Source organism: Oncorhynchus tshawytscha, linkage group LG12 (genome assembly GCF_018296145.1).
Source record: "Oncorhynchus tshawytscha isolate Ot180627B linkage group LG12, Otsh_v2.0, whole genome shotgun sequence".
Classification (NCBI taxonomy): domain Eukaryota; kingdom Metazoa; phylum Chordata; class Actinopteri; order Salmoniformes; family Salmonidae; genus Oncorhynchus; species Oncorhynchus tshawytscha.
In genome coordinates this window covers 42,652,469-42,666,946 of record NC_056440.1, presented here as the reverse complement: position 1 = coordinate 42,666,946, position 14,478 = coordinate 42,652,469, and the positions used below count along the sequence as shown (strand labels likewise).

The 14,478-nt window shown below is 40.4% G+C and overlaps 1 long non-coding RNA gene across 3 annotated transcripts in view; it reads right to left on the bottom strand.

The window, feature by feature from the left end:
- The window catches only part of LOC112263370, a 70,933-nt gene that overhangs the window by 41,655 nt on the left and 14,800 nt on the right, over window positions 1-14,478 (bottom strand). The window lies entirely within an intron of this gene.

The window sequence follows — 14,478 nt, the reverse complement described above, 5'->3', positions numbered from 1 at the left end:
GGGGGCTGTGGTGGGAGAGTGGGGTCTAGACCCTGTTCTTGGGAGGACATGGCCCTCTGGGGTCAAGGGTTAACTCTGCAACCCACCAAGAAGAATCTAATGTACTTTTCAGAGACAACAGCATCACTAGTGATGGCCTCCACATCACAGAGAATGGATTAGTCCACAACCAATGGAGAACAATATATGAAGCCTTCCAATCCATATCTCTGTAATAGCGCTCCATAGAGAAGGTCACCATTGACAACTGTATCCAGTCAACCAAATGTGTTGACCTTCATATTACAATTGAGTGAAGCCAGAGTAACCTAACTGGTCCCCTTACTCTTGCAAAGTTCATTTGAGTGGCTACCAATGTTCTGGTTGATCAAGGGACGTGATTGATGAGAAACTGTATAATGACAACACATACAGTGCCTTGCAAAAGTATTCATCCCCCTTGGTGTTTTTCCTATTGTTGCATTACAACCTGTAATTTAAATTGGATTTTTATTCGGATTTCATGTAATGGACATACACAAAATTGTTCAAATTGGGGAAGTGAAATGGAAATAATTACTTGTTTAAAACCTCTCTGGGATAGGAGGCAGTATTTTCACATCCGGATGAAAAGCCCAAAGTAAACTGCCTGCTACTCAGGCCCAGAAGCTAGGATATGCATACAATTACTAGATTTGGATAGAAAACACTCTGAGGTTTCTAAAACTGTTAGAATAATGTCTCTGAGTATAACAGAACTGATTTGGCAGGCGAAACCCAGAGCACAATCCATCCAGGAGGTCACTGTGTTTTTTCCAATGTGTTTCTATGGGAGGCCTGATTTATTAGGGCCCAGATTGCAGTTCCTATGGCTTCCACTAGATGTCAACAGTCTTTAGAAATTGTTCGATGTTTTTCTTTTGAGAAATGAAGAAGTAGGGCTGTTCTTTGTAGGTGTCACTCTGAAGAGCTTTAGTCTTTTGTTGCGCGTGAACTGGAGTGCGCTTCAAGTTGTTTTTATCCAGTATTAGAAACAATTTATTCCGTCTTAAATTTTATTGTTTATTTACATTTTAGGATACCTGAGGTTGGATTAGGAACGTTGTTTGAAATGTTTGGACCAAGTTTACAGGTAACTTATTAGATACTTTGTAGTCATGTTGGAACCGGTGAGTTTCTGAATCAAACGCGCCAAATAAATGAACATTTTGGGGATATAAAGAAGGAATTTATCGAACAAAACGACCATTCATTGTGTCACTGAGACATTTGAGATTGCAAAAAGAAGAAGATCTTCATAGGTAAGGCATTTATTATATGGCTATTTCTGACTTTCGTGTCGCACCTGCATGGTTGAAAAATGATTTTCATGTGATTGTATGCCCGGCGCTGTCCTCAGATAATCGCATGGTTTGCTTTTGCTGTAAAGCCTTTTTGGAATCTGACACAGCGGCTGGATAAACAAGAAGTTAAGCTTTATTTTGATATATTACATTTATATTTCCGTGAAGGTTGAATATTGATATTTCTGTAGTTTGAATTTGGCGCTCTACAATTTCACTGGATGTTGTCAAATCAATCCCGCGCTTAGGGATCCCTAAGAGGTTCATTTTAAAAAATGGAAAAAATGGAAAAGTGGTGCCTTCCGAGAGAGGCGTTACAATGTGTGTTATCTTTATATCAAGTATCTTTCCAATGTCTCAGAGAGTTTCTGTTGTGTGCCCATGTTAGGTCGTGGCCTTCCTGATAGACGTCAACAGGAGACTGACAGCTGCCAGTTCTTATTAAGCCTCCATGTCAAACTAGGATGAACGCACACACATGCACAAATACATGTACGCTCGACCGTACACGCTTAGATTGTTGACAACTTGTACTATATTTAGTCTCCAAATGTTTATTGAAAACATAAATACATTTGCACAATGAGCACTTGTCTCTGAAATACTGTTATCTAGCGAGTTTTAGCCATATTAGCATTGACATGATGTCAATACCAAGATAAAACTAGCTGAAACGAGCCACCTTTGATTCCCCACATTGCAGCTTCTTGCCATTGATGCAAGCTATGTCACCATTTAGAATCATAACAAAGTACTGCTTCTGGCCCTATCGATGCATGCACATTTTTTTCGTGAAGTTGTCTGCCAACCAGTCTACAATAGGACCAATAAAAGTGTGAAAGAGTACTACATCCCTGCATCATTGAGTGCACTGAAATTGCTGAATAAAGCATGTAATTTCAGAAAATATATCAAAGGACTGAATCTACACTGAACAAAAATATCAACGTAACATGTAAAGTGTTGGTCCCATGTTTCATGAGCTGAAATAAAAAATTCCAGAAATGTTCTATATGCACAAAAAGCTAATTTCGCAAAAATGTGTTTACATCCTGGTTAGTAAGCATTTCTCCTTTGCCAAGATAATCCACCTGACAGGTGTCGCATATAAAGAAGCTGATTAAACAGCATGATCATTACACAGATGCACCTTGTTCTGGGGACAATAACACACCTCTCTATTGTGTTGTATGTTTTGTCATACAACACAATACCACAGATGTCTCATGTTTTGTGGGAGCGTGCAATTGGCATGTTGACTGCAGGATTGACCACCAGAGCTATTGCCAGATAATTGAATGTTAATTTCTCCACCATAAGCCACATCCAACGTCATTTTAGAGAATTTGGCAGTACGTCCAACCAGCCTCACAACTACAGACCACGTGTAACCAAGCAAGCCCAGGACCTCTACATCCGGCTTCTTCACCTGCAGGATCATCAGAGACAAGCCACCCAGGAAGCTGATGAAACTGTGGGTTTGCACAACCGTAGAATTTCTGCACAAACTGTCAGAAACGGTCTCATCTGTGTGCTCATTGTCCTCAACGGGGTCTTGACCTGACTGCAGTTTGGCGTCGTAACCAACTTCATTGGGCAAATACTCACCTTCATTGGCCACTGTCCGGGGAAGTGTGCTCTTCAAGGATTAATCCCGGTTTCAACAATACAGTGCAGATGGCAGACAGCATGTATGGTGTCGTTGGGGCGAGCGATATGCTTTGTTGTGAACAGAGTGCCCCCATGGTGTCAGTGGGGTTATGGTATGGGCAGGCATAAGCTATGGACAACGAACACAATTGCATTTTATCGAAGGCAATTTGAACGCACAGAGATACCTTAACGAGATCCTGAGGCCCATTGTCATGCCATTTATTCGCCGCCATCACCTCTTGTTTCAGCATGATAATGCATGGCACCATGTCGCAAGGATCTGTGCACAATTCCTGGAAGCTGAACATTTCCTAGTTCTTCCATGGCCTGCATACTCACCAGACCTGATGTCAACCATTGAACATGTTTGGGATGCTCTGGGTCGACGTGTCTGACAGCGTGTTCCGTTCCGGTCAATATCCAGCAGCTTCGCACAGCCTTTGAAGAGGAGTGGGACAACATTCCACAGGACACAATCAACAGCCTGATCAACTCTATGCAAAGGAGATGTGTCGCGCTGAGGAAAATGGTGGTCGCACCAGATACTGACTGGTTTTCTGATCCACGCCCTACCTTGTTTTTTAAGGTATCTTTGACAAACAAATGCATTTCTGTATTCCCAGTCATATGAAATCCATAGATTAGGGGCTAATGAATACATTTCAATTGACTGATTTCCATACATCAACTATAACTCAGTAAAATCTTGGAAATTGTTGTATGTTGCATTTATATATTTTTTCAATATAGGTAGGTGATTTCACGCTATGATTCATTAAAAACGTATTCGACATGCACACATGCTGTAGATTCTCTCTCTCTCTCTCTCTCTCACCCTCTTTGTATGTGCACTTGTATGTTCTTGTGGTTCTGTGGTTAACCAAGTCTGTCTGTTCCTAGCCCTACGGCAGGGTTTAGGGTAGCTGTTTGGTACCCCCCACTCTGTTCCCTTTGAGGCTTGTGTGGCTTGTCTCATCGCATCTCTCTCCTGTGCACCCCATCCCCCCATCCCCCTCCTCTCGCTCTGTGGCTTCTGGCCTACATGCAGATAATCACTGTGCCACAGAAGCTCAAGTACCAAGTCTCAACCACTACAGACACAGAGCACAACGGCACAGGTAGACACAAGAGCTTGAATACAAAACTCAAAGCTCAATTCAATCTGTAATGCTGAAGTGTTACAGATTCTGCAATAGAAATGTACAGATCATTTCCAATAAAGGTGACATAAAGCTAAAACGCTGAATTTCCACAATGCGGATTGAATAGAGCCCAGTCACATTAAAACTGTTTGTTCTGTGGCCACTAATAATTAACTTCAATTAACTTTCCTAATATGTTGTGTAAATGCTAGTAACACAGCAGTAATGTTATCAGAGTGTGACTTGTGTTGGCTGTCTCACTTCCTGTCTCACTTCAATCCATTATCAGAGGCCAGGCTCAAACACGCAGTTGTTTAATTATCCAGACTTCTCTAGGAGTACGCTGGGGTATACCATGCATCACCAGGAAGAAGGGTGACAGGAAGGAACTGGCTGTATATCTGCCTAGCTCATATGAGTATGTTCATATTGTGGACTAGATCACAAGTGATTACTGTTCTGGGAGCACACACACACACATGTGCACACTATGAGAGAGAGAGAGAGAGAGAGAGAGAGAGAGAGAGAGAGAAAGAGAGAGAGAGAGAGAGAGAGAGAGAGAGAGAGAGAGAGAGAGAGAGAGAACAATTGTTTTGACATCTAAGTTGTGCAATTTTACATATAACTAAGATGTTTGGTGCAGTATTTCTCAAGTGGAAAAATGTGCACGGAAACTAGTCGTCTCTCGTTGAATGACAACAAACACTTTATTGAAGAATCCCGTACATAGTTCCCACTTCTACTAGGAGGAGTACTGTTGACCAATCACCGACAAAAGGGAGAAGACTTTTCCTGACGAACTTTGACTTGTCTCAAGTCTTGTGCGAACAGCTGAATAAAAAAACACACACAAAAATGAACAAAAACGTAATGACATTTCGTGATAATATACAGTGCCTTCGGAAAACATTCACACCCCTTGACTTTTTCCACATTCTATTCTATTACAAAGTGGAATTAAAATAGATTTAATTGTTATTCTGGGTCAATGTTCTACACAAAATACTCTGTAATATCAAAGTGGAAGGATTTAAAAAAATTTAAATGAGAAATTAATGAAAATGAAAACACTAATATATATTGATTAGATAAGTATTCACCCCCCTGAAACACATTTGGCATTGAATATAGCTGTGAGTCTTTGTGGGTAAGTCTCTAAGAGCTTTGCACAGCTGGATTGTACAATATTTGCACATTATTCTTCAAGCGCTGTCAAGTTGGTTGTTCAAGCTGATGTAAGTAAAATCTCTAACTAGGCCACATAAAGAAACATGTCATCTTGGCAGTGGTGGAAGAGGACTCAAAAGTAAATATAACTTAATAGAAAATGACTCAAGTAAAAGTGAGTGTCACGCAGTAAACTACTACTTGAGTAAAACTCTAAAAGTATTTGGTTTTAAATATACTTAAGTATCAAAAGTAAAAGTATAAATAATTTTAAATTCCTTATATTAAGCAACCAGATGGCACAATTGTCTTGTTCTGTATTTATTTATGGATAGCCTGGGGCAAACTACCAACACTCAGACATCCACCAGATCAGAGGCAGTAGGGATGACCAGGGATGTTCTCTTGATAAGTGTTCGAATTGGACAATTTTCCTGTCAAAATGTAATGAGTACTTTTCGGTGTCAAGGAAAAGTCTTTTGGAATGTAGTGAAGTAAAAGTAAAAGTTGGAAAAATATAAATAGTAAAGTACAGAATAAGTTGGGTGAATTTTGGCCCGTTCCTCCTGACAGAGCTGGTGTAACTGAGTCAGGTTTGTAGACTTCCTTGCTCGCAAATGCTTTTTCAGTTCTGCCCACAAATTTTCTATGGGATTGAGGTCTTTGTGACTCCAATACCTTGACTTTATTAGGCCATTTTGCCACAACTTTGTAAGTATGCTTGGGGTCATTGTCCATTTAGAAGACCCATTTGCGACCAAGCTTTAACTACTTAAAGGTTGTCTTGAGATGTTGCTTCAATATAGCCTCCCTCATGATGCCATCTATTTTGTGAAATGCACCAGTCCCTCCTGCAGCAAAGCCCTCCCACAACATGATGCTGCCACCCCTGTGCTTCATGGTTGGGATGGTGTTCATCAGCTTGCAAGCCTCCCCCTTTTTCCTCCAAAAATAACGATGGTCATAATGGCCAAACAACAGTTCTATTTTTGTTTCATCAGATCAGAGGACATTTCTCCAAAAAGTATGTTGGTACCTGTTTATGGTACCTGTTTCCTCCAGCATCTTCACAGGGTCCCTTGCTGTTGTTCTGCGATTGATTTGCACTTTTCGCACCAAAGTACGTTTATCTCTAGGAGACAGAACACGTCTCCTTCCTGAGCAGTATGACGGCTGCGTGGTCCCATGGTGTTTATACTTACGTACTATTGTATGTACAGATGAACATGGTACCTTCAGGCGTTTGAAAATTGCTCCCAAGGATAAACCAGACTTGTGGAGGTCTACAATTGTTTTTCTGAGGTCCTGGCTGAATTCATTTGATTTTCCCACGATGTCAAGCAAAGAGGCACTGAGGTTGAAGGTAGGCCTTGAAATACATCCACAGGTACACCTCAAATTGACTCAAATTATGTCAATTATCCTATCTGAAGCCTCTAAAGCCATGCCATAATTTTCTGGAATTTTCCAAGCTGTTTAAGGACACAATCAACTTAGTTTATGTAAACTTCTGACCCACTGGAATTGTCTTACAATGAATTATAAGTGAAATAATCTGTCTGTAAACAATTGTTGGAAAAATGAATTGTGTTATGCACAAAGTAGATGTCCTAACCGACTTGCCAAAACTATAGTTTGTTAACAATAAATTTGTGGAGTGGTTGAAAAAATAGTTTTAAGGACTCTAGCCTAAGTGTATGTAAACTTCCGACTTCAACTGTAAGTAGTACTTTAAATTATTTTTACCGCAGTACTTTACACCACTGCATCTTGGTAAGCAACTAAATTTGGCTTTGTGTTTTAGGTTATTGTCCTGCTGAAAGGTGAGTTAGTCTCCCAGTGTCTATCAGACATACGACTGAACCAGGTTTTCCTCTAGGATTTTGCCTGTGCTTAGCTGTATTCCGTTTATTTTTATCCTAAAAACCTCCCTAGTCCTTGTCGATGACAAGCATACCCACAACATGATGCAGCCACCACAATGATTGATAATGTGAAGTTGCTTGAAATTCACTGCTCGTTAGAGGGACCTTACAGATAATTGTATGTGTTGGGAACAGAGATGAGGTAGTCATTCAAAAATCATGTTAACCATTATTATTGAACACATAATGAGTCTGTGCAACTTATTATGGGATTTGTTAAGCACATTTTTACTCCTGAACTTATTTAGGCTTCCCATAACAAAGGGGTTGAATTATTATTGATTTAAGACATTTTAGCTTGTCATTAAACATTTGTTTTTTATGTTCTCCCAACAAAAATCCACTTTGACATTATGGGGCATTGTGTGCAGATCTGTAACACAACATCTCAATGTAATACATGTTAAATTCAGGCTGTAACACAACACTTATGTGGAAAAAGTTAAGGGATGTGAATACTTTCTGAAGGCACTATATGCATGAAATGTTTCGACTGGGAAGCATGTGACAGGCTTAAAACCTCTTAAATGTAACGTCCCCATATTTGGGGACCCTATTTGATTGTTTTTATTCAATTCAGTTTGGTATGAAAACGGTAGCCCCTATCTGCAAAAGCAGGGTGTCTGCGGAAGCTGAGTATCTTGGCTATTGATCGGTGCCTTCAAATCTTTGGTATGACTTACTACCATATATGGGCATACAAATTTATAAGGGCAGGCCGAGCCGATGACCTAATTTCAAGATGTCTCCTACTTACATTCTGGTTAGCATTGTAAAGCATAAACGGAATAAACACAGAACACGTTGATACACACTGAAACACTGATACACACTGACTTCACACATCATGAGTATAACTTATTTGTCTGCCTGTGACCTATCTTTATTGATCCCCAGCCCTGAGAGTCAAAATGTTTATTTTACTAAACATTTTCACCAAACATCTTACAAGGTAAGCTTCGATTTGGTTTGTGTTATAGCTACATGGGGGGTGTCAAATGAATCCTTACGTTGGTAGGAACAAATCTTGCCTATTGCCAATGTTATCTGATGACGTATGACTTAATGGCAACATCGAATGTCCACTGAGTGACTATATCTTTGCGTATCAAAAATATGATGTTGCCTGCTTATGTTACGGTTTTCTTCCGTCGAAGGAGAGTCGAACCAAAATGCAGCGTGGTATTTTTGATACATGTTTAATTAACGAATAAACACGAACAATACAAAAACAACAAACGTAACGCGAAAACCTAAACAGTCTATCTTGTGCTAACACACACAGAGACATGAACAATCACCCACGAAACACTCAAAGAATATGGCTGCCTAAATATGGTTCCCAATCAGAGACAACGAGAAACACCTGCCTCTGATTGAGAACCGCCTCAGGCAACCATAGACCTTGCTAGAACACCCCACTAAGCCACAATCCCAAAACCTACGAAAAAAAACCATACTTAAACACAACACAAAATAAACCCATATCACACCCTGGCCTGACCAAATAAATATAGAAAACACAAAATACTAAGACCAGGGCGTGACAGCTTATGTGTTGTAGGCATCCATATCCCCTGTTTGTCCCCTGACACCACCACAATGTTTGAGAGAGGTTAGTGTTGTAGAAATGTCGTTTTTATAGTGAACAATAACTTTTAGGCACTTCCAGTGTGCAAAAATAGCTTAATTACCACATTCGGACACTTTGGAGAGGTTGAAAGGACACTTGAATGTACCCTGGATACCCCATAACACCCCCACAACCCCACAATGTTTGAGTGAGGTTGATATGGTAGAAATTCTGTTTTTTTACTGAGGAAATAGCATTTAGGGATTGCAAATATGTAATAGCACTGGAATTAACTAATTTTCAGACATATGCCACTTTGGAGAAGTTTAGAGACACTTGGAAATGTCCCGTGACCACACCTGACAACACTTACTAAAACATCTGCTCATCTCTTGTTGTTAGATCTATCAATCCTAGTTTGTTCTGATATTGTTCACATGTTGTGGAAGCCATCTGATGTGTTTCCAGCTCTAGTCATCAATAATTCACTTATAGCTTGTCAATGAAATTTGTTTTTTTTGTGTGTGTATGCTTCAGCTTGTGTATTCTGAACTATGTACCTTCTATCTATCTTGTAAACATTTCATAACCTTCCAGATGTCTTCTTTCCAAATATACCAAGTTTTTGCATGTCAGAATCATGTAATTACACATGAATAGCAGTTACTTGTGGGTATGACTATTTAGGGGAAATCTACATTTCGCCATTACATTTTAAGAGGTTTTGAAAGGGTAGGAAACACGAGTTTTTACTCACCAATGTAACAACACACTGTGGTCTAAAACGTAGTAACTTAGTTGTAGTCACGATCTGGTTACCTTTCAGTCCAAAGACAGTTATGTTTTTGGTTATTACATATTTATTAGCTAATTTCCGTATATCTTTTAAACTACCCACAATGCACTAGTTCTCAACCTTATACGGAGGATCTACTCTGCTACCGAGTCCGTATGCTAGCTCGATAGTTAGCTCAAACTGACTACTGCTAGCCACTACCCATGCTAACATGTAATTGCATTCCAGACTAAGTGTTGGCGGTAGTGAGCTACAACCCACCAATCACAGGAAGTGGGATGTAAACAAGAAGTGGGATGTAAACAATGTAAGGCCATGCAGTATGCTCTTCAGACTTTATGGCGGTGTTATCTAGTTGGAACCCATTAGCACAGCAGGCTCTGGTTCCTTCTTCCCGTGGACTCAAAACTAAAGAGAAAATCATACCTGCTCAAGTGTTCTAGTACCTCACTTGTTCTCCTTTTTGTTTTGTGAACTTTTCAGCATGTTATTTGTGATGTAGGCTATGGGAGTTTTGTAACGTTTTCCACCGTGGCTTACTGCTAGTGTGCTAGCTGACGGACATCTGGAATCTATCTATTTAGGATATCCCTGACTCTTCATCGACCGGTGAAGAGCCCACCTCCCCCTGGCTTTGGTAGCTAACTCAGACTGCATGCTTTTAAAAGTTTTACTATCCGATGGGCACAACCATCAATCTGTAAGTCTCTGCTCTGACTTGTGATTATGTTTTGGTTGTGTTATAGCTGGTCTCCAGTAGTTCAGCTCTAGCTTGCTGACTATAAGCAAGGTACGTGGCTAGGCTGGCTAGGCTAATAGCTATTTGGCTAAATAACTAATGTTAGCTGGTCTTGCTAGCTTGCTAGGATAACTGCATATAACTAACATTAATTTATAGCTGGTTGGTTGGTGTAATGTATTTCCCAAACTTTGGTTTACTTGAAAGTATCTGCAAGCTAGATGTTGATAGCACCTGGCTGACTCATGTAGTACTAACGTAACATTAATAGGCTGGTAGGGCTAGCGTTAGCAGGCTAGTAGGGCTAACGTTAGCAGGCTAGTTGGCTATCAACCTTGCAAGTTTTTGCTTGATGTTTGGCAGAAACTATAATTGAAACTATGAGTGAGTCATGAGTGCAAACAATTTGGTTTAATTCGAAGTTATTCATTTTAAGTTATTTCTGTTGGAGCTTACATTGTAGGGAATAGGCTGGCTTGCCAAGTTCTCCATATTACATCAACCCTAGTAAAAAAAAACATAATTCTTCGGAATTCTGATCGGTTTTATAACTCTAAAAATAAAAATGTGAGGTGTAACTTTGCATTGGAAATTGCGTATATTAATGCAAGTCCATATGTTACAAGTGGTTATGTTTATGCTACCTCCTCTTTGAGTGTGAAATATATTGAAACTGTTTGTTACCCGCCTTCCTTTTTCCTCCAGCATTGGGTAATAGAAAATTAGTGCTTTGATTCTTTGTTGTCTATATGTCTTATGTATATTTTTTACATTTCTAACAACAATACATATAAGCATGAATAATATAGTTTTTTAGCATCTTTATTGCTGTTTGGAATATATACCGTGAGGAGCAAGTATTTGATACACTGACGATTTTGCAGGTTTTTCTACTTACAAAGCATGTAGAGGTCTGTAATTTTTATCATAGGTACACTTCAACTGTGAGAGACAGAATCTAAAACAAAAATCCAGAAAATCACATTGTATGACTTTTAAGTAATTAATTTGCATTTTATTGCGTGACATAAGTATTTGATACATCAGAGAAGCAGAACTTAGTATTTGGTACATAAACCTTTGTTTGCAATTACAGAGATCATACGTTTCCTGTAGTTCTTGACCAGGTTTGCACACACTGTAGCAGGGATTTTAGCCCACTCCTCCATACAGACCTTCTCCAGATCTTTCAGGTTTCGGGGCTGTCGCTGGGCAATACGGACTTTCAGCTCCCTCCAAAGATTGTCTATTGGGTTCAGGTCTGGAGACTGGCTAGGCCACTCCAGGACCTTGAGATGCTTCTTACGGAGCCACTCCTTAGTTGCCCTGGCTGTGTGTTTCGGGTCGTTGTCATGCTGGAAGACCCAGCCACGACCCAATGCTCTTACTGAGAGAAGGAGGTTGTTGGCCAAGATCTCGCGATACATGGCCCCATCCATCCTCCCCTCAATAGGGTGCAGTCGTCCTGTCCCCTTTGCAGAAAAGCATCCCCAAAGAATGATGTTTCCACCTCCATGCTTCACGGTTGGGATGGTGTTCTTGGGGTTGTACTCATCCTTCTTCTTCTTCCAAACACGGCGAGTGGAGTTTATACCAAAAAGCTCTATTTTTGTCTCATCAGACCACATGACCTTCTCCCATTCCTCGTCTGGATCATCCAGATGGTCATTGGCAAACTTCAGACGGGCCTGGACATGCGCTGGCTTGAGCAGGGGGACCTTGCGTGCGCTGCAGGATTTTAATCCATCACGGCATAGTGTGTTACTAATGGTTTTCTTTGATACTGTGGTCCCAGCTCTCATCAGGTCATTGACGAGGTCCTGCCATGTAGTTCTGGGCTGATCCCTCACCTTCATCATGATCATTGATGCCCCACAAGGTGAGATCTTGCATGGAGCCCCAGACAGAGGGTGATTGACCGTCATCTTGAACTTCTTCCATTTTCTAATAATTGCGCCAACAGTTGTTGCCTTCTCACCAAGCTGCTTGCCTATTGTCCTGTAGCCCATCCCAGCCTTGTGCAGGTCTACAATTGTATCCCTGATGTCCTTACACAGTTCTTTGGCCTGATCCATTGTGGAGAGGTTGACGTCTGTTTGATTGAGTATGTGGACAGGTGTCTTTTATACAGGTAACGAGTTCAAACAGGTGCAGTTAATACAGGTAATGAGTGGAGAACAGGATGGCTTCTTAAAGAAAAACTAACTGGTCTGTGAGAGCCAGGAATTCTTACTGGTTGGTAGGTGATCAAATACTTATGTCATGCAATAAAATGCAAATAATTACTTAAAAATCATACAATGTGATTTTCCGGATTTTTGTTTTAGATTCCGTCTCTCACAGTTGAAGTGTACCTATGATAAAAAATTACAGACCTCTACATGCTTTGTAAGTACGAAAACCTGCATAATCGGCAGTGTATCAAATACTTGTTCTCCCCACTGTAACTGTAGCTATGTTATTTCAGATATAAGGTGAAATTATGTTTTGTTTCTTTGATGTGTAGTGGTTGAGGCTAATGATAGCAGAAATGGGGAATGGCATTTGGACGTGCTTTACATACTTTGCAATGGCTTCCTGTCTTATCTTTGTCTCATGGACTTTAGTAAATTAATCCATCTTTCAGTTTTGCTTTTGGCCTGCAAGCGAACTTTGCCAACACTTGAATTGTTTAAAAGAATTCCCAAGAGAGAATAAAAATGTTCACATGCAATGTGACACAAATATCTTCTTTGGCTATAGCCAGGAATTTCTTTAAAAATGTTAAACTCTAATCCATTCAATATTAACAAATACAGTTCACACTTTGCCGGTGTGACAGTTACAGTCAATACAGTGTGGGAGACCAACATTGGAAAGCAAGACACGCGAAAATCACAAAGGTGACAGTAATCAAAGGACTAATGTATGCAAACGAGATGTTTGGCAGGCATGGCTGGTGATGCCGCTAATTGAATAATTGGCTTCAGAGCACCACACGCACCAACCACACTGCGTGTGTGTGTGTGTGTGTGTGTGTGTGTGTGTGTGCGTGTGTGTGTGCGTGTGTGTGTGTGTGTGTGTGTGTGTGTGTGTGTGTGTGTGTGTGTGTGTGTGTGCGCGCGCATGTGTGTGCCAGCGGACATTTTAGGTCTACCTTCCTCATGCGCTCACCACTGCCAAACGCCTTAAGATGGTGGCACCTTGAGGGAGAGAGACACCAGGCACCTCCTCCTCTCTCTCCTCCTCCTCTATCACAGGTCTTCACAACAACACTGGGCAGGCACCCCTCCCTAACCCCTGCCCTCCTAATAAATATTTAATTCCCCCTTTCTAATAAGGATATAAGGCGCCGGCTCTGGTGCCGGCTCTTGAAATTTGCATAAAAGGTCCAGATGCTAATGCAACTGTGGCGACTACTAGCAGTGCTTACTGCTCTATATGCAGCGTTGCCATCTCCCTAGACAAGCCAAGATCCCACATAATTGAATTGCGAAACAGTACACCGTCTTCAATTGGCTCGCTGTATTCAAAACACATTAAGGTACCAAGGAGAACGACTGTCCTGTTTTAATTGTAGCAGCGCTACAGCTGTTTATGCGCATTTCATGTCTCCTATAACCCCCCACCATTGTAAAAACGGCAGATAAAGTAGTTGGCATCATGCATTATATAAAACATTCTATACTTATTTGAGCCATACGAATTGGTAGGTGGGTACTACAACTATTGCTTAAAAATGTATAAATATGTTCACATTGAAAGACACCTTGAACTATTAATATTAGATACTGAAAAATTACTGTATTTTCAGAGTATGTATGAGCAAATGAAAGAATGCAAGGGAAAATCTACAATTACATTGTGATCTACCACTGCCTTAACATACCAGAGCAAAATTATATATTTGGCAACATTTAAGGAAAAGTACAGTCAGTGTCACCATAATGTATGTCAGAACAGTAACGGCACAAGGACTCACTTTTGGTTATTTTTAATTAATTGAGAATGAATAAGGCAGTAACATGAAATACATTATTTACAATCTTTCATCTTACTAGAGGATTCGAAGCGTATTTCAGATGCAATTATTTATAGCAGGGCTATTTGCATAATCAAAAGCCAGTGGAGCACAGAGATATCGAAAAGGAAAGGCAGGCAGTCAGCTTGGTTTAGCCGTAT